The 21,968-nt window shown below is 39.3% G+C and overlaps 1 long non-coding RNA gene across 2 annotated transcripts in view; it reads right to left on the reverse strand.

The window, feature by feature from the left end:
• LOC113618289 (uncharacterized) overlaps positions 1–21,968 on the reverse strand; it is a 142,132-nt gene that overhangs the window by 112,887 nt on the left and 7,277 nt on the right. For both annotated transcript variants that reach the window (XR_003431953.1, XR_003431954.1), the window contains exon 3: positions 7,364–7,538. This is a non-coding gene — a long non-coding RNA (uncharacterized LOC113618289). The remainder of the gene's footprint in view (positions 1–7,363; positions 7,539–21,968) is intronic.

Here is a 21,968-nt window from a genome sequence, read left to right on the forward strand (position 1 = left end):
AGAAAAACAAATAAATGAAGTGGAGATAGGCAACCTTCCAGAAAAAGAATTCAGAATAATGATAGTGAAGATAATCCAGGACCTCAGAAAAAGAATGGAGGCAAAGATCAAGAAGATGCAAGAAATGTTTAACAAAGACCTAGAAGAATTAAAGAACAAACAAACAGAGATGAACAATACAATAACTGAAATGAAAAATACACTAGAAGGAACCAATAGCAGAATAACTGGGGCAGAAGAACACATAAGTGACCTGGAAGACAGAATGGTGGAATTCACTGCTGTGGAACAGAATAAAGAAAAAAGAATGAAAAGAAATGGAGACAGCCTAAGAGACCTCTGGGACAACATTAAACACAACAACATTCGCATTATAGGGGTCCCAGAAGGAGAAGAGCGAGAGAAAGGACCCAAGAAAATATCTGAAGAGATTATAGTCGAAAACTTCCCTAACATGGGAAAGGAAATAGCCACACAAGTCCAGGAAGCACAGAGTCCTATACAGGATAAACCCAAGGAGAAACACGCTGAGACACACAGTAATCAAATTGGCAAATATTAAAGACAAAGAAAAATTATTGAAAGCAGCAAGGGAAAAACGACAAATAACATACAAGGGAATCCCCATAAGGTTAACAGCTGATTTCTCAGCAGAAACTCTACAAGCCAGAAGGGAGTGGCAGGACATATTTAAAGTGATGAAAGGGAAGAACCTACAACCAAGATTACTCTACCCAGCAAGGATATCATTCAGATTCAATGGAGAAATCAAAAGCTTTACAGACAAGCAAAAGCTAAGAGAATTCGGCACCACCAAACCAGCTTTACAACAAATGCTAAAGGAACTTCTCTAAGTGGGAGACACAAGAGAAGAAAAGGACCTACAGAAACAAATCCAGAACAATTAAGAAAATGGTAATAGGAACATAGGTATCGATAATTACCTTAAATGTGAATGGATTAAATGCTCCAACCAAAAGACACAGGCTCGCTGAATGGATACAAAAACAAGACCCGTATATATGCTGTCTACAAGAGACCCACTTCACACCTAGGGACACATACAGCCTGAAAGTGAGGGAATGGAAAAAGATATTCCATGCAAATGGAAATCAAAAGAAAGCTAGAGTAGCAGTACTCATATCAGATAAAATAGACTTTAAAATAAAGAATGTTACAAGAGACAAGTAAGGACACTCAAGGGATCAATCCAAGAAGAAGTTATAACAATTATATATGCTGTCAACATAGGAGCACCTCAACACATAAGGCAATTGCTAACAGCTATAAAAGAGGAAATCGACAGTAACAATAATAGTGGGGGACTTTAACACCTCACTTACACCAATGGACACATCATACAAAATGAAAATAAATGAGGAAAAAAAATCATGGGCTGGAAATCACAAAATGTTTATGTACAATGCTACTTTATGTGAGTAATGAAAGAGCTCACCTAGGAAAAATTACAGGTTTTGGATGAAACTCATGTATTTCCATATCCTGTGCAACTTGGTACTTAATTCTAGAGGGGTAAAAATGACTAGGTCATGGAATAATAAGGAAACGGGAGTGAGTTTATTAAGATTTCTTAAATATTCCTGGAACATAGGCAGGTATTTGGAAACATTTTTTACTCACTGAAGAATGATGCTTGAGGGATAAAAAGACCTTTTTGCATTTTTTGTTATTTTCTTCATTTCCCTTTCTCTTCCCAGCCTAGCATTCCTAGAGTTCCCAGGTTTATAAAATACTTAATGAAAAAACAAGATCACAGAGCTGCTTTTTTTGGTTCATGCATTTTTTTTTCTCATTTTGTACCTATATAGAAATATTTTCAGTTCAACTGTAGGAACTGCTAACTGTCTGAGTTAGAAGGGAAAAAGGTAGAAGATCTCTTCTTTTGCTTTGTGAAGCTTCAGAATGGTACCCTAACAGAGCCTGCTAACCAAGCCACTTCCCTCTGAGATTTGAGATCAAAAGAGTGAACGTTTGGGGCTTCCCTGGTGGCGCAATGGTGGAGAGCCTGCCAATGCAGGGGACATGGGTTCGTGCCCTGGTCCGGGAAGATCCCACATGCCACGGAGTGGCTGGGCCCGTGAGCCATGGCCGCTGAGCCTGCGTGTCCGGAGCCTGTGCTCCGCAACGGGAGAGGCCACAACAGTGAGAAGCCCGCGTACCGCAAAAAAAAAAAAAAAAAAGAGTGAACGTCCAAGTTCCCACAGATTTAAGCACCAACCTCTCAGAGACTGAATAAAAGACTACACATCCTTTTCCGAGAGTCCAGTTTTCTTCAGCACTTAACAGATTCGCTATGTTGGATGGAGCAAAAGGGTGTCCTACAGAGGTCAGGAAACTCACAGGCCATCCTTTACCACATTGATAACTTGGTGGCAGCTGGGAGCACATTCCTCACTTTGTTCATAATCCCCATTAACGAGCCCTTGAATATTACCAAACTCCAACTAAAATCATTTTATTCGGCCCTATTTATGCCTTTCCTGGAACTCTAAATGGACATCACTCTTCCCTCCTGGCTGGTCAGCAGCCTGTTGTGCTCTGAAGGTGGCTGTAATTCAGAGGGAAGGAAGCCGGAGGCCCTGACAGATAAACATTTAATAATCACAGAAACGCCCTCTCTTCAGATCCATACTCTTTTCCTTCATATCTTTTGGAGCTGAATACTTTGGAATAAAAGTAGCTCCTCAAAACCTAAAATACATTCAGACTAGGCAAATCCACAGAGACAGAAAGTAGATTAGGGGTTGCCAGGGGATGGGGGAAGAGGAAATGAGGAGCTATTACTTAATGGGTATGGGGTGTTCTTTGGGGATGATGAAAAAGTTTTGAAAACTAGAGAGAAAGTGGTGATTGTACAACACTGAATTCAGTGCACTGCCACTGAATCGTACACCTTGGAATGGTTAGATGTATGTTATGTGAACTGCGCCTCAATTTCTTAAAAATGTAAAACACTGTTGTCACAGGTTTCATTCACTTTTCATTCTATAGCCAATTTTCTTATGAGACAGAGTTTCACGGATATGCTTCAAGAGAAAATTCACATCACCAAATGGGTCTAAAGAAGAGAGTTTAACAATTAGCCAATGAGTCTGTTCAATAGGTATTATATGAGACAGAAGAGTGTTTTTTCTCAACTAGCTAAAAAGACTTCCTCTCATTTTCCCTAGGTAGACAGTGAATATATCTCTCTCTAGATGAGGTTTCCTCACAAAGCAAGAACCACATAAATTAGGATGGAGGTGCCAGAAGTAGGAGCACTGTTGTATGCCAGGAGCTTCCTTGCTCAAAGTTCATGTGTAAATGGCTTTGGTTGTTGAGGGAACACCTCTGTTGGCCAGAATGACAGGGCCCAGTATGATGCCCAGTTGTCCATCCTCCAATGACTGACCCGCTTACCTGTCCAACTTCAAAGGATCAGGCAACAGACATGAGTGATACCCTTCATCCCTTCAGTGTGAGTTGGGCCCACCAGACCCACAGTGCTCGACTTGTAATGCAGGTGCTGCATGAAGCAGTAATTAAAGAAATGTAGAAGTCACACATGCCAGACTAGTATATAATCCAGCCCTGAAAGGGGCTTAAATATACCTATTTATGAATGTTCCATCCTGTCAAATGCATGCAAAGCAGAACTGCTAAGGTATGAGCTAATTGACTTGATCAATGTTTCTAGTTTTCTCCAAAACTTTACTTTAAAAAAAATAGCCAAAGCTTGTCTATGTCTTAAAAGTGTATATTCAGTTAGAATCTTTCATCACACCAATTGTGACAGATGTATAACCCCAAGTGGCTTGGTGCCCTAATTGCATGAGCTTCTGAGGCTCCATAAACCCCTATTTACTAACTCATGACAGCCCAGCTGCTAAGTCCATTCTAAGGTTTAGATTCGCCTGGTATATAGTTAGAGCTGAACTGTTGGTTTGTTTTCCAGTTAAAACATATTGCATACAATAAAATTTAGAAAACTTGTCAGCACTTTTTGTAATATTATAGATGCATAGAACCAAAGAGACTGTAGAGAGTTTATATTCTAAATGTCCTCATTTTAGAAATGAAGCACAGAGAGATTAAGTGACTTCTCCAGATCCTAGTGGGTTAGTGATGGTGTCAGACTAGAAGCCAGGCCTCTGATCCCACTTCATTGGTTGTGATCCACCACTCTGCCCTTCTTCACTTAAGAAGCTCTGAAGACAAGGGATAATGCAATTCCAGAAATATACCATGATATCATATTTTAAATTGTTTTTCCACACAGAGTATACTAATAATAAAAAAAAAAAACCACAACAGTACCTCAGAAATCTGCATCACGTCTCACACATGCCTCTCCCTGGCATTAGGCAAACCCAGCAGGCCGGGGCCTTGTTGAAACCTTAAAACAAACCAGGCCAATTCTGAGGTCTAGACAGGCCCCAGACAGGGTTTCCCGAAGCTTTGAAATGCGATTTTAGAACTGGGTAATTTAGAGGCAATTTAACCCAGAAACCAAACTGACATTCAGACATTTATTTTTAAAACATTTTTAAAGCATCTACTCACCCCTTTAAAACACAATTTAGTGCTCTACTTGGAGCATACCAACTAGAATTGCAATGATTAAGGTTCGGATTCACTAACTCTTAGTAAGTTCTAAACACAGAAAGCGCCGCCTCCTTCCTAGTGCACTTACCCAGGATCCAGGAGAAACTTGCTTTGTCAAAAAAGATTCTAAAAATCATGTTCAAGTTTTACATTGCTTCTGCAGCAGTAGAGGGTTATACTTTTAGGTTATATTTACTCAAGAGTCCCAGAAACAGTTTCGACTATAACTTTTGTTCAAGGCAGCCGAATTCTTCACCTATGCAGAAGTATCATGGCTGCAGAACTTGGTCTTGCAACTAGTGGGTACTTAAAATTTTTTTTTTAAGTGAAAAGTGAGTGCTCTCCAGATTTCTCTGTTCTAGGGGGCATAGACTGAGCCGTAGTCTTCTTTTCTATAAAGCAACCAGGAGCCACAATTAAGAAGATGCCAGAAATCCTATCACACTCTAAATGCTGCATATTAAGTGGAATTCTCAGTATGTGGAGAAGCAATAGTTTTTATTTCAGATTCCTTTTCCTTTCAGGATCCTGCTCAACATCGAGATAATTTTACTTTTCAATAAATGACAGTGTTGGATGGGAAAGGTTGGCCAAAGGTATCTGAGAGAATCAGAACATGCTGTGTCACAAATGAGAGTAAATAGGTGGTTCTTAAAGTTTAGGTCTTGAGAAAGGACAGTTACTCTCTCAACAATGTGTGATTCTTATTAATTACCTTAAAATATAACTGTAGGAAATAGGATCAGAATGTGATGGCTCTGCAATCTCTGGGTTCCTTCTTTTAATTCTTATTAGTCATTTTAAATTCAGCTTTTTAAGTCTTAGTCCAATTGCCCTTTGGGAACAATAAAGTGGCAATTAGGTATGACAAAGGCATGGAATAGACACTATTACTTATTGCCATAGTAAAAGAAAAAAGATGGGTCTATGAACCTATCAAGAAAACCTGCAAAATGGAATGGGCTGCTGGACCTTGTAAAAAATGTATCCAAATATTTGCAGAATGTATTTTTGGCTACCTCCCTACAGAGATATTAAACAATTTTCTTTTATTGGAGAATTTACTACCATTACATTTTATATTAATCTGGCAACTTTGATCAGGCAATCATCATTTATTTGCCTAAATTACCAGTCCCTTAATACTTCATCGGCAAAGAGGAATATTTCATAGAACATGAGGCAAAGCCTCTAATTACTATTAGATCAAAATTTAAAGTAACTTCAACAGGTATTGTAATTTTGACCAATTGCGTTACTAATTTGGAGAATCAATTATCTCCCAGACCTCTTCAATTTGCTGCCTCGTTTAATTGGCAGTGGCTGTCCAATTACACATCTGGCATAGTCATAATATTTGCATCTGCATATAGTCAACCAATCAGCCAACTGAGCCTGGTTATCAGGTAACAGTTGTGTAGATTTGAAGACTATGATATATTTGTGTATCAAATTATTCACAAGCTTGTCTCCTTCCTCCACCATTCAACTTAAAATTTTAAAAATTTAAAGCAACTTATTCACGTAATTTTTCGTGTCCCTCCTTTGTCTACCCCAATTTCAAAAGACAATCTCAAAAAGAAAACCAAGACACAAAGGGAACAACCTTCTTGTGGCAAAAACCAGAAAATTAAATATCATCCAATGCTTTAAGGTGAAACTAGTACAATCCAGTACTACCAATCACAACGTAAATTTGAAACCTTTGAAAAGCAACAGGGCCACAGGAGTCATAAAATGTCCACGCTCTTTGATCCTGTAAGACCATGTCTAGAGTTTTACCCTGGGGAAATAATGCCATAGAAATCTACATTCCAAAGATGTTCTTTCCAATGCTGACTTTAACAGTAACAAACAACAACAACCATAAAAACATAAACAAAAACTGAAACAAAAAAAGTCTGCATATACGGAAATATTTAAATAACTCATGTCAAAAAATAAAACATGTAGCCATTCAACATGGAAACTACTGACTGTGCAGAAATATGGAGAATGTCTATGGTATTAAGTGAACTAAGTAAACTATAAAATGAGATGATTGCAACAATGTACAGATGAGTGCCCATATTCCTCCTATAAATCAAAAGAAGAGTAAGTGCTATAATCCCTAACAGCAACACCAAAATGCTTTGCAACCTAAAGAGGAGGAGCTATCACACCCATTTGGGAGACTGTGGAGATGGCATGTGAAACTTGCATTCAAGGGTTGCAGAAAATTGAGAAGGGGTTACTGTGGAGGGGAAAGTTCAGCGCCAGGGAAAAGATGTGCCACATCTGGGCACCATCAGGGATTCCATTTGGCTGCCTTGGGGGCATGTAAATAGGAAAGGTGACACATCTTCCTGGAAGGAGAGGCCAGCATCTTACTGTGGAGGGCTGAAGGTTAAGGTTTCTTTCTGAAACCAGTGAGGGAAGCTGAGCGTTTTAGAAAAGAGGGAGGCTGCATGCTATTGGCAGACTGAGAATTGGGGGAACTGGGTTTGAATCTTGCCTCTGTCATGTGGTAACTTTGTGGCCTTGGGCAAGTTCCTTAAGGACTATAAGGAACTGATTTCCTCATCTCTGCAATGGTAGTCATACCTACTTATTAGGGTGATTGTGGGAATTAAAGACAGTATCTATAAAGTACCTGGTACCTAACAGGTACTGCATAGATCGTACTTGTTGCTGTTATCAATAAGAGTAATCTGATATGAGGAAGCAGCATGGATGAGAGTAAGGAGAAGATGCAGTGAGAACCACTTTTGGTACTTACTCTGCTGGACCACCACAAGATGAAATGGTGTCTGAAGAAAGGTGATGTCTGCAGTAAACAGAAAGATGGAGCAGCGTCAAGAAACACCACGGAGGAAGAATCCATAGGGCTGGGTCAGGATGAATCCAGGTTTGGTGGGTATGAAGTTCATATAATCAAGAAGCTTATATGATTCCTTTATAAAGAAAAACAATAAAGTATTAGTATAAAAGTGAGTATCTATTTAGAATGAGAAAAGAAATCATGAATTACAAAATCGAGAAAAAAACCAACATATTTTTAAAAATGAACTGCCTGACAAACCTCTATAATTCTTATTTCTGTACATTTTTGGCTATACACTCCTTGATTGCTTCTTCATATAGCCAATATTTTATAATACCATTTTCTATGGAGAGAATAGGAAGATAACTTAGTCTTTCCTCTAGCATCGGTGACCAAAATTCGTTTTCTATTATTGATAGTTGAGAAAAGTTTCTTTGGACTCACAACTCGTTACTGGTGATGTCATGTAAATTTTTAGGATTCTTTAAAGTTGAAAAACTTTTCTATTAAATTTATTTTGTGTGTAAGTTGTTAGAGACAGACTTAATATTTATAGACCTGCTACCAATTTGTGCCATACAAACAGAGGCTGATAAACTCTATTTTTCACTATTCCCATTGCAAAAGAAAAAAATGTATGGTGGATTCATAATTGTATACACTGCATTTTAGAGTACATTCTTGATAGGAAAGAACTATTCTGTTGACCAGGCGTTGATGAGGAGCGAATCATCTGCTTACAACTTTACATGCCTGGGAACTGAAAGAACTTTCCATAGCCCAACTTCTGGTTCCACACACTCATGTCTTGTTTCTTCTCCCCACCCGCACTGCATGATGCACTGCTGGCCTTGCTTCTTTACATTATGAGACCAAAGATTCAGCACAGTGGACAGTAGGAATATACTGGAAGGTGTTCCCTACATTGGAACAACTAGCACTAACTAAATATAAACAGAAGTACCTCCAGAACACATAAATATGTCCCATTAAACCCAAATAAATGTATCCCCAAACTCAATTCGACATCCCTTTTGCCCAGTCTCCAAGCTGGCACCTGACAAGAGGGCAAGTGTGGCCGAGGAGAGGTCACGGTGAAAAGAGACAGCAGCCGAAATATTTTATTTCCCCCAATTTTACAAAAACATATGGCCTTTACAAAAACACAGTGCTGTGCCGCTGCCACAGCCCTGGAAAAGACCTGTGCACAAGAGCAGCCCTGAACGTAAGCTTCATCTGCTTCACGGTAAATGTCTCTTCCAGCAATGACTGAATATTGTAAGTGGACACAGAAGCAGGAAGTAAGGTTATGAGCACCAGTGAGGGGAAAAATTATGGTGCCATTAAGGCGAGAAAGAAAATCGAGACGAAAGTGATGGGGTTAGTTTTGTTGTGCTGTAGAATGGTTAGGGGAAAATATAATAGCAAGTTTTATTTTAACTATGGTGAGTTTAAGATGCTGTGGGACCTCCAAGTAGACATGTCAAGGTGGTAAAATTACTTAAAGAGGGTCTAAAATCAGAGATTCTCTGAGTAACTGAAAATATTCCTCTGACTTCTCAACCTGCACCTACAATATTTGTTTCCATTTTTGACTCTTCCATTAATTCCTGACTTGGACATTCTACCTTTTACTGAAAGCAAATGTTCTTGTACTGATAGTTTCGGAACAACAACAACAAAAACCCATAGCCTGAGATGACAGTTGTGGTAAGGAACTTGAAATAAAGCTTCAGTAAAATTGCAAAGTCCTACTTTCTATCCTCTGTCTTAAATAATTCACGGAGACTTCAGTGTTGTTAAAAGAGTCCTATGACACAGAACCAGCAGGATCTCAATTTACTGTTCTCTTTCTGCCAATTCCCCTAGCTTGGAATAAAAATAAAAGAGATGATAGATAGTTCACTTATTACCTTGGTCTTCATTTAGACCATTTTGTCTACAGTGCACACAGAGTAATCAGAGGATGAATCAACAGTGAGAGCCATTGTGGCTACTGTACACGACTGTAAATTCACGCTCATTGAGGCTGATGTTGCTTGACAGTCTATTGTTCATGTGTATTACTTCTTCTATCTGAGTCCTTGTCTACTGATAGTTAACGCATCTTCTGTTATTGTTCCTTGTAGCAATTGTGGTTATCCGGTAACAACAAAATGATATAAGAAATTAAATATTAATATGCAATTTATAAAAGAGCTGAAATTTTACATTCCAATAGATAAACCTGAAAAATGGAACATGTAAAAGGCAATAAGAATCAGAAGGCTGTTTCTCACTAAATGTGTAAATCAGAAGCTCTCTGAATTCTTTTAGTGTTGTCTAAGGATTAACAGAAGTTAAAACCTTAATGTCTCCAACGGTAACTGGAGAGTACCAGCTGGCATGAAAAGAAAAATGTAAGACAATCTTTGTTTTGCCCTTTGGGAAGAAAAACTCAAGTAACTGGACTCATTTCAACTGACAAGACAACAAAACGAGTAAATTGGGGAGAAAAAATGATCTGAACCAACTCTAAACAAATCATTCTTATACGACCTGATAATACTCATTTTTAAAAACCTTTTCTCTTCCTTTTCATTGTTCATTTCTGGTGGAGGCACGTGTCTCATCGTTCTTGGATTTATCTGGATCGTAGATCTGTAGTTTTACAATGTAGAGAGAAATCTATTGTCAGAAAATTCTGGCTTAACTAGATTTAAGATCCTAATCTTGTCCACAAAGCCTGTTCTCATGGACTTGGCTTTCCTTCAGGCAAAACTGATGATTAGTCCTCCTCTGTGCCAGCCACTGGCCATGCAAGGTGATGAGGGCCTGAGGTGGCAGTCGTAGGACGGAAGAGATGGATGGTAAGCGGTCCAGTTACTATTGCTAAGTTATAGTTTACCCCAAAACTTTGCGGCTAAAAACAACAACAATTTTTTTTTTACAGTTTATTTTTTTAATATTTCTCTTTTTGAAAATTTTTATTGGAGTATAATTGATTTACAATGTTGTGTTAATTTCAGGTGTACAGCTAAGTGAATCAGCTATACATATACATATACCCACTCTTTTTTAGATTCTTTTCCCATATAGGTCACCACAGAGCATTGAGCAGAGTTCCCTGTGCTGCATGGTAGGTCCTTACTAGTTACCTATTTTATATACAGTAGTGTGTATAATCTCCCAATCTCCCAATTTCTCTCTCCCCTCCCCCGGCTTACCCCCAGTAAGTAAACATGTTTTGTTTTCTACATCTGTAACTCTATTTCTGTTTTGTAGATAAGTTCACTTGAACCCTCTTTTCAGATTCCTAAAAACAACAACAATTATTTTATCAACTCTCATGGTTTCTGTGGGTCAGAATTTGGGAAGGGCTTGCCAGGCAGTTTATCTACTCAGAGGTTTATCATAGTTGTAGTCAGATGGTGGCTGGAACCTCAGAAGTGGAAGGGCAGAGTTGGTGAGAGCTAGCCAAGCATCCCTGTCTCTTCCTGTCCCAGGGCCTCTCTATGCAATCCCTTCACATGTGCTAGTTTGGGCTTCCCCACAGCATGAAGGCCTTTTGCTGATGAGTTCCAAGGAGGAAACCACCAAAGCTGAGCCACCTTTTATGGATTAGCCTTGGGTCACATGGTGTCACTTTCACACTCTACTGGTCAGAACAGTCACAGAAGTCTAGTTTCAAGTGGAAGAGACATAGACTCACCTGTCAATGGGAGAAATATCAAAGAACTTGGGGATCTATTTTCAGACCACCAAGTAAGGAATTTGAATTGACAGAGCTTAGTGACTGACTGGATGTAGGGAGTGAGGAATATGGAGTGGAAGATGACTCCAAAATCAGTCACCTGGTATCTTAGTCTGTTTGGACTGCTATAACAAAAATACCATAGACTGGATGACTGAAACAACAAACATTTATTTCTCACAGTTCTGGAGGCTGGGAAGTCTGAGATAAAGGTTCTGGAAGATTCAGTGTCTGGTGACAGCCTGCTTCTCGTTGTGTCCACACATGGCAAAAGGGAAAAGAGAGCTCTCTGGGGTCTCTCTCTCTCTCTTTTTTTTTTTTTCAGATTTATTTATTTTATTTATTTATTTTTGGCTGTGTTGGGTCTTTGTTGCTGCGTGTGGGCTTTCTCTAGTTGCGGCAAGCTACTCTTCATTGCAGTGCGTGGGTTTCTCATTGCAGTGGCTTCTCTTGTTGCGGAGCACGGACTCTAGGAGTGCAGGCTTCAGTAGTTGTGGCATATGGGCTCAGTAGTTGTGGCTTGCGGGCTCTAGAGCACAGGCTCAGTAGTTGTGGTGCATGGGCTTAGTTGCTCTGTGGCATGCGGGATCTTCCCAGACCAAGGCTCAAACCCATGTCCCCTGAGTAGGCAGGCGGATTCTTAACCACTGTGCCACCAGGGAAGTCCCCATGCAGTCTCTTTTATAATGGCACTAAATCCATTCATGAGGGCTCCATCCTCATGACTTAATCACTTCCTGAAGGCCCCGACTCCTAACACCATCACATTGGGGGTTAGGATTTCAACATATAAATTGGGGGGAGGCGGTACAAAAACATTCAATTTGTAACCTCTGGGTCAGTGAGAATGTTACCAATCAAGTTATGAAATTCAGGAGGAAGAACATGTTTGATGAAAAAAAGGTAGATTTAAGGTGGACATGCTGAAGCAAAGATGACCAGCAAGACAGAAAGTTATGTCAAGACCCCAGGAGAAAGTTGGAGCTAGAGGCAGAAATCCGGGAGTGACTGGTACATAAGGAGGCCATAGGTTTGAATAGAAGTTCCCAGGGAGAGTGCACAGACAGAGGGAATTAAATGTTGAGGCCATTTGAGTGTCCCCAGCCACCAACTAGACTAGACCTACCCTTAGCAGAAGTAAACATGGCTGACTCCACATGCTTCCCTTGTTAGGTGAGTGGATATTGAGTAGGGCTGGCCACTGGGGGGCCAGGGTGGGGTGGGGAGCATCATCACTGGTGGTGGAGAATTGCACTAGGGTTGTCTGATCCCAAGACCCATGCTCTTCCCCCTACTAGACCACCTCCCTACTTTCTGTGTATTCCCTTTTCACTGGAACATTCAATAGTCTTCACCCACTTGCTGCTTGTCAACTGCTCTCCTCTGCAGCCCTTGGTTCCTTTCTCTTTTGGTAAGGTCTAGACTAAGGCTGATTCTCAGCTCTGCCCATCTGACAGATGAACACAGACAACTCGTACTTTCCTAAGTCTTTCCCAGTGGCTTGTACTATGCTTTTGAACTCAAATATCCACCTCTTCTCCCTCCAGAAAAAGAAAGAGAAGCTCTTCTAGGTTTCTCTTGACTTTCATTGTTCTTTTTTCAAATAATTAGGGCTAAATCAATTAAATGAAGATTGAATTTGATTTTTCCAGATCTTCATCAAACCACTTGATATTTTCTACCTATTGCTGAACCCTGTACAAAAGCCAGGTCCTCTGGCTCCTGGATCTTAGTGGAGCTCTAAAGATTAACTGGAAAACATAAGGTTTCTTAAGCACAGATGTGGGCTTATTTGATTATCTTAATCACCTTGTGAAAGAGATAAGCAAAACAGGTATTATTCTTATTCCTGTGGAGGCTGGGACAGTTCAAGTGACTTGCCCCCCCAGAACACTGCTGCTAAAGGAGGGTAGCCCAAACGCAAACCAGGTCTCCTGCTACGACACCATGATGCACTGCTTCTACTGGGCCTGCTGTATATGACTTCCATTATAGTGAAACATTTGGAATAATAGGCGACAGAATTGTTCGTAATGGAAATAGACATTCTAAAGAATCAATACTAAATCAAGAGGATATCAGGTGGATGGTATTTTGATCATGGTCTCATTGAAGGTGTTCATTTGTAGGGTTCTTTTTGTTTTTTTTAGTTACATTTACACCTTAGTTACTATAATTTTCCTAGGATGACAGGGTCCTGGGGCATTTCTCTGGAATAACACCTTATTAATCACTAATAGAGTCCTGGCTTACATTTTAATCATGTGTCCAGACATTAAGAGAAAAACTGAGAATTTAACCTTCCAAATTCTTGTGGCCAAATTTATATCCTGTTATTAAAGTACCTCCTTTCTGGGGAGGAACTATAAGGCAGAATGAGGACTCTCCTGGCTGCAGAATGAGGTAGAGGGACTTATGCCACTTTTGTCCGAGGCCTTTCCTGGCCCTACCTTATTTAAACACACACGCTCACTCAGAACCTTCTTTGATCTACACTGCTGCAGCTCAACTATTTTGAAAAGCTGATGTTGTGGAATCCTTAAGTCATCTGTGACCTAGGTCACTAAAGACAGGAGCAATTTAGTAAAAGTATTAATTGAAACTCTCCTGACAAGCCCTACTCCTCCAGATAAACTTACACATCAAACCCACACGGGCTGCTGGGCTATTCTGAGCAGCCTGAGATTTTCAATATCTCATAAACAGTCCCCTCAATCACTACAATCTAATAAGGCTATAATCATCATTGACACTATAATGATTAAAATGAATAAAACCCATTAAGAAAAGTCATGTTGAGTTATTAAAAGTTTCGCTCTACGTGATATGTAATCTTTTATCCATTTTTTATGATGAAATCTGTAACCATCTATCCACAAAAGACCATTAATTTACTGCTCTGTGGATGTTACCATGCTCTTTAGTTTAACAGCTTATCATTGATTTCTTGAGGGAGATATTATATTTGGAGAAATACACATGGAACAAAAGCCCGAATGTTGCTGTAAATTTCCCATGACAGGCTGATCAAAGTATTTTGGCCTGGTCTGCAGCCTGGGGCTGGTGAACAAGTTTTCTAGAGTGAAGAGAGCGCTCGGCTACCAGGCGGCAGATCCATGCTTTCGGGCACTGCAAATGCTTCTGAGAGGTCATGTGCACAGCAGGGGGAGAAACAATAAAATGTCCATTAACTGGAGCCTAGTTAACTGGCTTATTGGCATCTATTAGAAACAAATTGCAAACAAAACTGATCCTATTATAAACTTCTCCTCATCCCCTCCATCCAGGGCAGTCCTGATTGGCTTCGAAGAGCCTCAACAAATACAATGCTGGCAGATGACTCCTTTATTTGTAAGGAGAAGATTGGTTTGTAGCCAGCAACGGCCTACAACCCTGACCAGCAGACAACTACAAAGCTGTAGTGGCCCCGCAGAGCAGACAGAGCACTAGAGAGGCAGCTAATGTACTCATGCCCACATTCTTTCACCAGGGACTTTTTTTCCCTAAGCAAACAGCAATAAAAAAATCTGAATGGAAGAATGTGTACAGAATGCTGAACTAAGTGGTGGAGGAGCCCGATTCTTAATGTGTACTTTTTCTCATAATAAACTCTGCTCCAATATCTTTACTGCCCATCTCCTATTTAATCTTATTAACAGTAAAACCTTAAAAGATCCTGTGAAGCCAAGGAGAGAGTGTTGTCTTTGAAGGCCTTCTTCATCTTTCCTGAAATGACTAATAAATGCATTTGCCAGCCTCTGTCTGAACAGACCTGCCAGACTTCCCCAGCAGGTAACGACAAGGTCCCACAGAACAAGACGAAAATGGTTGCCTTATATTTTATCAGATTTCCATATTTTCCAGATTTGTTTCCCTCATTGAGGTCTTGCTGGGTTTTTTTTCCCCCACTTTATCTAAATAACATTGGGTTATAAATGTCATTCCATAATAGACCATCTTTTTTACAAAGGGAAGCCTGTCTTTACCAAAATAATCAAATATTCTTTATGATCCTCCCTTTTAAAAGAAAACAGCAAATTTCATTTATCAGGTTGAAGTATAGTTCAAAGCGTGGTGAACAGACATCGATTTTTATCAATCTTTGGAGAGTTCATTTAAATCTACACCATTCCATCATGTAAGACAAAATGGTCACTAAATGAAATTAAAAGGCAAATTCACCAAGAATAAAAAGGAAGTCGTTCTTTATATAACACATTATTAACCTGTGGAAATAACTGCTTCAGGGTATGATTGAGGTGAACAGCTTAGTAAAAAATTTTAAATGATGTAAAACTTCTAGACATCAGAATGGTATTAGTGACTGGTAACTCTATCAATCCTCACATTTCTGTACATACACTCATACCACAGTTGAAGACAGGAAGACTTTTCTCATGCCCTCAATATACTAACAATAAGTTGGTGAGATATAAATATAGCACTCTCTGGTGCACAATTAACTTTTTCTGCTGTTCTCATACCTTCCTCTCACCTTAACTGTATTCATGTCAACTGCGGTTCAAAGTGAAAATGGGATCAGGTGAACTATTTGTCCATTTCTATGTGGCACTCTTTATTCCGCCTCCCTTTTTTTGGGGGGTGGGAATCAAGATGTAATGCAGTATAAATGGTTAATTGATTATGTCTAAAGGACCTTAAGAGAAATACAAAATCACTTAAACAATAAAAATGGACAGATACTTAGAAAAAATTGTGTGTGTGTATAACATAAAATAAAATAAATAAGCCAGAGTAGAGGGTAAGGAAATAAGGAAGAAATCACTTCAGTACATCAAAGACTTCTTTTGGTATATCTTCAGAGAAAGCGAAATTGACTGTTAAAATACCTATAAAATTTTGGGCTTCCCTGGGGGTGCAGTGGTTAAGAATCCACTTGCCAATGCAGGGGACGTGGGTTCGAGCCCTGGTCCAGGAAGATCCCACATGCCACGGAGCAACTAGGCCCATGTGCCACAACTACTGAGCCTGCACTCTAGAGCCTGTGAGCCACAACTACCGAGCCCACGTGCCACAACTACTGAAGCCTGCACGCTTAGAACCCGTGCTCCACAAGAAGAGAAGCCACTGCAATGAGAAGCCCGCGCACTGCAACAAAGAGCAGAAGCCGGTATGCAGCAATGAAGACCCAATGCAGTCAAAAATAAATAAATTTATTTTAAAAAAAGATTCATTAAAAAACTATAAAATTTTAAAAGACAATCATGAATTTTAATTTATCATCATAGTATTAGAAATATAGTTCTTTCTAACCATGGCGGCACTGAGAATTTTGTGAGATGAAAGTTTTCCTGGTGTTAATTTGAGCCTTTAATTAATTATAACCTTTTAGAAAGGGGTTGTTTAACTACAAAAAAAAGGGTTACACAGAAATGATGGAAAAACAAGACTTGGTGCAGATTTTAGTGAAGCTGCATACCGGTAAGCTGTGGTTCTAGAATGATGAGTCAGCACTTCTGTGATTACAGGTGGGGAGAGCAATAAAATCTTGCTGAGTTTAGTTATTGAAATTGTACAGTTTCATAAATAGTATAATGTTCTCAGTGGGTAAATGTTATATTTTAATGACATCCATATTAAAACACATAACAAATTCTCGAGCTCACGGTCAACAGAGCCTCCTTCAATATGAGCCACTGAAGTTCAGGACCAAGGCTGGAAATGGAAGATTCAGTCTCTGAAGGGATGAGGGTGAAGGGAGAGAAACTGAGATCCAGTAACTTATTAAGAAAATTATGTTTTTCTGGTAGGCCATTTGGAAAAGTGCACAGGGCTGAGCTAGTTAGAACTTAAATAGGTGACCAAGCTTTCTCACCAGGTAACAGGACCTTGTGTGAACTTGGTCATAATGAAGAGAGCAAGCCTGCTGTGATGGTGAAGACCTTTGGTTTCCAGACTTAACTGTGTTAAAACATAAGTCTACATTTTTCTTAATTAGTCTCGGGCCAGTGTACCCCTTCCTAAGCTCAGAAGTTGAAAGAACAGGTGACACATTTGTACATCTAAACCCCCTCCTGAGCATATTAATTTTAAAAAAAGTTTGAAGAGACTAACTTTGTTGAGATTGTTAATCAATCAGCTTTGTTTCACTGAAAACCTCCTCATACACTCTGATTCTTCCAGGTGTTTTTCCTTGCAGCCTCCTCGAGCATGGATATTTTTGTTTACATAAATGGCAGATTATTTCTCCTCTTTTAAAATATCTCTCACGTATGGATCTTAATTGTTTACAAAGCACTCTCCCTTGCATCCAAGTTTATTTAATCCTCACAGCGAGCTTCGAGGTATCTGTGAGGTAGATAATATTTCCACTGTACAGGTAGTGAAACTAAGACTCAGAAAAGTTGATTCATCACCTGAGGTCATACTGGTAACTGTTGAAGTCAGGAAACAAATTTAGGTCTCCTCTCTCCAAATTCACTCCTGTCCTGAATCATCTCAGTATTTTAATAATAACATGTGATTAAAAATTCAGAGATCAGAATAATGAAATGGTCAGAAATCTATTAGTTAAAAGCTTTGTATAATAAATGTAGTCTTGGAAAACCATTATGCTTCTAAATCTTAAAATGGAGAAAGTTCTTATACTGACAGACCAAACTGTGTCTCTGCTTCTGTTAACATCACAAAGATGTTTGCGGTAACTCATAGAGTCCCCAAAATGACACCTAAAATGATCCAGCTCAAAAGCACAACCAGGATTTACAGTCATGCTGAGAAAAATGCTCTACTATGTCTTCCTTGTGAGATGTGTAAGAAGATACAAAAGAATACAATGTAAACTGTTTCAGTGAGAGTAACAAAGAGGCAAAATAAAAATGGAATGGTTACACATCTAAGATTCAAGGATCCTCATATATGTCAAATTATTCCCAGTGAATAACACCTTGAATCAAAAATACTTGAGCTATTCATTTGGCTATCAACAAGTCTCAGGAAATTCAACTAGTTTGAGATAAAGGTCATTTTTCCTAGCTCCCGTGTACCTTGGATCAACATTTCTCAGGACCTATTAGATGTTAATTGATGTGTACCCCACACACACAACAGGGAAGGATCTTGGTTTGGGTTCCCCCAGAAATAGAACCTGGGTCAAGGATTAAAATACAAACAGTACACTTAGGAGGTGATCCCAGGAACTGCCAATAGGGGGTGGGAAATTAATCAGGGAAGGGAAGGGAGCCAAAATGGGGTGCTTTATCAAGTCATTTACTACTCTCAGCAACTAGAAGTGCTCCAGCAGGAGCAACTCAGGAACATGTCTGTCAATCCCCATTCATCTTTGGTTGAGCGCTGCTTTGGGGGGCATTAATTCTCTTGTTCTGTCAGCTTACTTGTTAACATATTGAGTGGACTCCCATAGACTTCCTCCCCAAAAAAATAAGCTTTCAGGCAACGAATTATAAGTCTTACTAGTATTTTCATTCCAAGCTCTGTCATAAGTCATTGGTTAGCCACTGAATTGTCTTCTCTGAGTCAGGTGCCCACTGTTGATCTGGGTGTGCTCAGAGGTTTGTGTTTCACATTGCTCACACAAAAGATGAGCTGGGCCAGTTCCTTGGTAATTTTGTTTGGGACACATGGAGTAATGTAGGCAATTAGGAGAAAGAGTGGAAATTTAAAGAATGTAGAAAAGGCAGCCATGAAGTAGCGTAGGGGTTATGAGAGGGAGGTAGAGTAGGAGCTGCGAGGGATCTTGGCAAGCTGAAGCTATGATTAAGCCAAAACTATGAGAAATCAAACACTATGAATTTTTTAAAGGATAAAGTAGATGAAAAGAATAAGTGCTTTGGAGCTAGTCATAATCAGAGACAAAGATAAATAGATACCCTGACTGTTGGTCAAATCACATCACTGATGGAACACCAGAGTAAGGATCATAGACTCCTGGTCCTTGGGTCATAAGGGCTACCTTGGATCCAGAAATGCCCTAGAGTTCTGGACTTTGTGAGGTCCTGGTCCTTTTCTAGCTGTACTCGTGGAATTCCGTGAAGATCCATGTTAATTCTTACATAAAGTGCTTCTTTCTTGAACTTGTTTGAGTGGATTAATGTATATGGACTTGGGTTCAAATCCCAGCAGCACCACTGTTAATGTGTATGGAAGAGCAAATGACTTAAATTCTGTGGGCCCCACTTTCCTCATTTGTAAAATGAAAATAGTAATCCCTAGCCTGCAATATTATTTTAATGGTTAAATAAAATACCTGAAACACAATAAATTATAAATATTTATTCTCCTTCCCCTTAGAAAAGGTAAGGAAGACAGTGGAAAGTCTGCATTGCCTATGCCTCTCTAAATCAGTTTTATTAATTAGTAATCTAATTCTGATCAGGATGGGATAGAATTCAGAAATTTTATTTATTACATGTCCTCAAGTAGTAAGCATAAGTGCATAAAGCTACCTAGACTGATAGAATCCTCAGATGTTAGAGTCTGAGGAACTCTGGATATCACCCCACAGTCCTTATTGTTCAGGTGAAGAACCCGGGGTCAAGAGAGGTTATGTGACGTGCCCAGGTCGTACAGCCAGTTACCAGCAGGGCCAGGAAGACAATCTGGGTTTCCAGACTTCCCATCCAGAGCTTATTGGTTTTCTTAACCTTAGATCAAGTTCTCCACTTCTGTTGTTTTCCCTTCCGGTTTTCTCCTCGGTAAATTTAAAATCACTTTTCCCTGTAGACTCACAGGTGTGACTCTTGAACCCGGCAACTCTGCCCATTCCTTGAAGTGCTCTCGTCCGCTCCTGTTTCCTCAGGCCCCCTTCAAGTTGGGGTTAATGGTCCCTCTGTAACTTTCGTCTATCATCACACTCTTCACGTGGTGTTGTGATCATCACAACTCCTCTTGATTCTCCACTCCCTGAAGGCAGGGCCTAAATCTGGTTCATCCAGCACAGTTTGGATTTTTTAAATGCATGTTTATGGACATTGACTGAGAAACTTGTTAGAATAGGTTAGAATAACATTAAGTGTTGAGGTAAATGAGATGACCCTTGGATGTCAGTCATTTCTTTACTGAAAATATGTAAATTCAAGGTTACAACACTAACAACCTCTGGAAAACAATTGTCCAGGCTAGCCAGAGTCCCTAAAGTGTGGACAATATGAAAAGCCCCAGATCTGTCAGCTGGGTGACATGGTCAGTTGTTTCCCAGTTCTCTGTGTCAGCTTCCCCATCTGTGAAGGTGTGCAAAGGGAGGGGCAGTTACCTTAGATTATTTTTAAGGTCATTTATAGTTCTAAAATAGTAAGATTCTACATTTAATTAACTATAACCCTGCTAAAGGCTATGAAACTTCATTGTTGCTCACAGATCAGATCTCAAAGAAATTACCTAGATTCACACATAATCCACTTCATAACAGACTCTACTTCTAGTGTGAGTCATAAAAACAGAAACCTTTTAAAATCTTGGGAAGAAATTCACATCATTTACCCCTCTCTTTAGAGTCACTATTTAGATTTTTAAACATATAAACATAAAAGGCTTTTATATGAATTCAATTCATTCTATTGAAGTTTACTCTGAATAGTGCAGCATTTGATTCCCCAAAGAAAGCCAATACAGAGTTTATATCTGGTCAATATTACTGACATATCACTGCATTAGGAAAAAACTGATTTTCTAAGGTAGAAGAACGCTGATCTCATTTGTCTTTCTAACATGAAGATTTAGGAATGCTTGCAAGGATGGAAAGAGAAGGCTAACTATACTAAACTAACATTTTGGTTTCAAGAGTTTGAAACAAAATCATATGCAAAAGTACAGCAATCTGTAGCAAGATGTTCTCTGCTCCAGGGAGAAATGGAGAATTCTCTTTCCAAAATGGTTTGAAAATAATCCCACCAACAAGAGAGCTATAAACAAAAACACCTTGGAAGATGTCCTCTCACCAGAGGACTCTATAATATACATAAGTGCACATACTCAAGTAGGAGAAATGCCTTTAAATTTCCTTTTATTATTTTCAAGAATGCTCCTAAATTGGGTAGGGAGTAAGAATCAAGAGGTGGAAATTCTTTCAAGACATATAGTGAAATCCTAGACCATCAAGCAACTTGGGAAAGAGGAGTTTTTCTAGAAGCTATTGAACCAGGAGGCAGTTAATGAGCAAAGAAATGTCTTTAGAATTGAACAAAAAAAGATTGTGTAATAAGATCCCCACTTCTCTAGGGCAGAGCTGGGGAACTGATTAAACTAAAACTCAGGAAAGATCTGCTTAACATAGGTGCAGTATCAATGGTCCATCGGTAGTCATTTGAAACCAGTCACTGTCCTCTGGAATAGTATTGAAAGGTGATCTATCTCTCATGACTCAGATCTAGTGGAAGCTAAACTAGAGAAACCTGGTAAGCTTGAGACAAATAGAGGCATGGACAATTCCAGCCTACCTTAATTTTGCTAATTTAGTATTTTGAACATACTATGAAATTTTTACTATTGTCACACATATATTCTACATCAGATTGGAAATTGAACTGGAAAAGATTCACTGTTTTCTGTGTGGGGTGTGTGTGTGTGTGTGTGTGTGTGTGTGTGTGTGTGTGTGTGTGTGTGTGTGTGTGTGTGTGTGTGTGTGTGTGTGTGTGTGTGTGTAAGAGAGACAGAGACAGAGAAACAAAGAGACAGAGAAAGTAAACAGAGTGGAAAGAGGAAAAAGTACAAACATTCACTTGAAAACTTAGACCTCAACTATTATGTACTTAAAAGAATTTAAATGAATGCATAATCTTGAGCAAAAGAAGTCAAACAAAAGAGATACACTAAAATTTCATTTACATGAAGTACAATACCAGGACAAAC

The sequence above is a fragment of the Aethalodelphis obliquidens genome, unplaced genomic scaffold (assembly GCF_003676395.1).
Source record: "Aethalodelphis obliquidens isolate GAN/ISIS:26980383/991018 unplaced genomic scaffold, ASM367639v1 scaffold5, whole genome shotgun sequence".
Classification (NCBI taxonomy): Eukaryota; Metazoa; Chordata; class Mammalia; order Artiodactyla; family Delphinidae; genus Aethalodelphis; species Aethalodelphis obliquidens.